General features: G+C 40.0%; 1 pseudogene; it reads left to right on the top strand.

Moving 5' to 3' along the window:
- The first annotated feature begins 368 nt into the window (after positions 1 to 368).
- On the top strand, positions 369 to 1,085 carry LOC128643887 (spindlin-W-like; annotated as a pseudogene).
- The last annotated feature ends 1,864 nt before the right edge of the window (positions 1,086 to 2,949 follow it).

The raw sequence follows: 2,949 nt of genomic DNA, 5'->3' as shown, positions 1-2,949 counted from the left end.
AGGACACTAAAAAATAAATAAATATATCATTGAGACAGAGTACTGCAACAAATCGCAAAGACTGGAGGGACTGTGTAGTAAACTGAATGTTACGTCTATGCAGCACTCTTCAGGTTGGAGTAGCCTGACATCGGAACCACTTGCTGTGGATTGAAACACAGAAATCTTGCTTGGACGGTGGACTAAAAGGACACAGTTTCTTTGTATAGACTGGAACAAAAAAGGGTAATTGGAGGAATAGGATTTTTACCCTAGTTTGGCAGCTTTGCTGTCCTTTTATACACAGATGAATGAAGACCCATTCGGAAAGGCAGCAGGTCAGAGAGCCAGAGGTGATGCAGCACATGCAGGTGTGTCTGCCAGTATGAATGAAAAAAAGGACTTCTCACAAGAAGCATCGAAATAATGTTGGTCCAAGCAAACCAATTTCGCAGCCCCGGAGGAATATTGTAGGTTGCAGAATACAGCATGGTTGGAAAGAAGGTAAGTGGCCCAATAACACAATGGAAAGGAACTGTATTGGATCAAGTGCCAGTCAACCCATCCCTTTATCTTATTAAATATGATGGATTTGATTGTGTCTATGGACTAGAACTCCACAAGGACGAGCGAGTGTCTGCTCTTGAAGTTCTTCCAGATAGAGTTGCTTCATCTCGAATTAGTGATGCTCACTTGGCAGACACAATGATTGGTAAAGCTGTTGAACACATGGTTTGAAACATAAGATGGTTCTAAGGATGAGTGGAGAGGAATGGTCTTAGCAAGAGCTCCCATAATGAAGACATGGTTTTATATAACCTACGAGAAGGACCCAGTTTTATATATGTATCAGCTATTAGATGACTACAAAGAAGGAGATCTCCTCATCATGCCAGACTCTAATGATCCCCTCCAGCAGAAAGAGAACCAGGAGAAGTTGTGGACAGCCTTTGTAGGAAAGCAAGTGGAGTATGCCAAAGAAGATGGCTCAAAAATGACTGGCATGGTAAGTAATACACCAAGTGGAAGCCAAACCCTCTGTTTATTTCATAAAATTTGATGAAGATTTCCATATTTATGTCTACGATTTGGTGAAGACATCGTAGATGTAATATTTGACTTATTGCCAACAGGTGGATTTATTAAATGTAAAATATGTAGACAAACCTGTCCACTTCTGTCCAATTATGTGACGCTTCAGATTCCAGGCAAGCCCGCAACCCCTTAAATGAAGTAACGCAGTTTTGTTGCTAAGAACAAAAAAAAAAAAATGTCCTCATCAAAAGGAAAGAAAAACCACGTTCTGTGAATTACACTCATTTTGCATAATGGAATTTATCCTTTAGAAGGAAACTGATCTAGTAGTGGTGAATTCAAACAAAAGAAGCATGGATGCAAGAGACAAACTGAGCAAATTCTGTACATTTTCAAAGTGGGGGAAAAAAAGGTATAAAAATGTAATTGTTGTATTTTTTAAGCACTCATTCTTCATCAATACAAGTCCAGTTTGGTATATTCTAACTACTTTAACATAGTTATCAGTATGTATTTCAATTAAAAGTATTTTCCCAGTGTACTTATGTCTTATAATGTGGGGAGTGTGGTGCTGCAGTTCAGTTATCCAGCTGCCCAGTGATGTAGGGTTTTGTTTTTTTCTTTGGTCCCTCTTGTTACAACTTTCTGATTCATAATATTTTGTTTACTTTTTGTACCTGTTTTGTCAGAAATCTTGTTATAGTACAACAATTGACAACTTATTTCCATTTTTTTTATCCCATCCTAGTAAAAACGATTATTCAGCAAAAAAAAAAAAAAAGAAGACATATGGCATCCTTTTGAAAATTAGATTACAGGAAAGGCATTGATTTTAGAAACACAGAGATCATTAATTGCAACCGTGAAATCTCAAAAAACATAGATTATACACCCAATACACTTCTTTATCCTTAGGCCTTTTTAGAAGAGGCTCCCGGAGCCTCAACAGAAACAACAGCATGAAAGAGGACATATGGCATCCTTGTGGACTAATAGATTACAGGAAAGGCATTGATTTTAGAAACCCTGGGATAATTTGTTGCAACCGTGAAATCTAAAAAAGATTGATTAGACACCCAGTACACTTATTTATCCTTAGGTCTTTTTTAGCAGAGGCTCCAGGCCCTCCACAAAACCAGCAGCAGGAAAGAGGACATATGTCATCCTTTTGAAAATTAGATTACAGGAAAGGAATTGATTTTAGAAACACAGAGATCATTAGTTGCAACCGTGAAATCTAAAAAAACATTGATTAGACACCAGTACACTTATTTATCCTTAGGCCTTTTTAATAAGAGGCTCCAGAGCCTCAACAGAAACAACAGCATGAAAGAGTACATATGTCATCCTTGTGAATAATAGATTACAGGAAAGGCATTGATTTTAGAAACCCGTGGATCATTTTTTGCAACCGTGAAATCTAAAAAACATAGATTAGACACCCAGTACACTTCTTTATCCTTAGGCCTGCAGTCAGCAGCGGGTACAACATCATCATCACACCGTACCTCCATGTCGGTAATGCTGCCTGACTGAGACTGATCACTATTATCTACATTCTCTGTCAATGATGGTTGCGCATCACTCATTTCTTCCAAATGATGTGTCAATAACTCCTGTGACAGATCAAGTGAAGCGGCTGTGGTGCTAGTGTTGGTGGTGGCGACAGGCGGGGGAGTGGCACTGGTCACTTGAGACCTGCCCAAAGCACAGCTGGACGTAGATGGTGCGTCAAGGTTAGGAGGACTAGCAGCGGAAGCTGAAGAAGATTGGGTGTCCTGTGTTAGCCATTCAACTAGGTCCTCCTCAGAAGTTTTCGCGTCCCCCCTGGCACCCGGCATCTGAACAATGTGCATATTTGTAGGGTCTAAAGGAATCACAGCACCACGACCACGACCACGGAACCTGCGGGGTGGCCTGCCTCTGCCTGTCATT

Source organism: Bombina bombina, unplaced genomic scaffold, assembly GCF_027579735.1.
Source record: "Bombina bombina isolate aBomBom1 unplaced genomic scaffold, aBomBom1.pri scaffold_831, whole genome shotgun sequence".
Lineage (NCBI taxonomy): Eukaryota > Metazoa > Chordata > Amphibia > Anura > Bombinatoridae > Bombina > Bombina bombina.
Note: the sequence above shows the minus strand (reverse complement) of the source record. Positions and strands in the feature narration are given on the sequence as shown.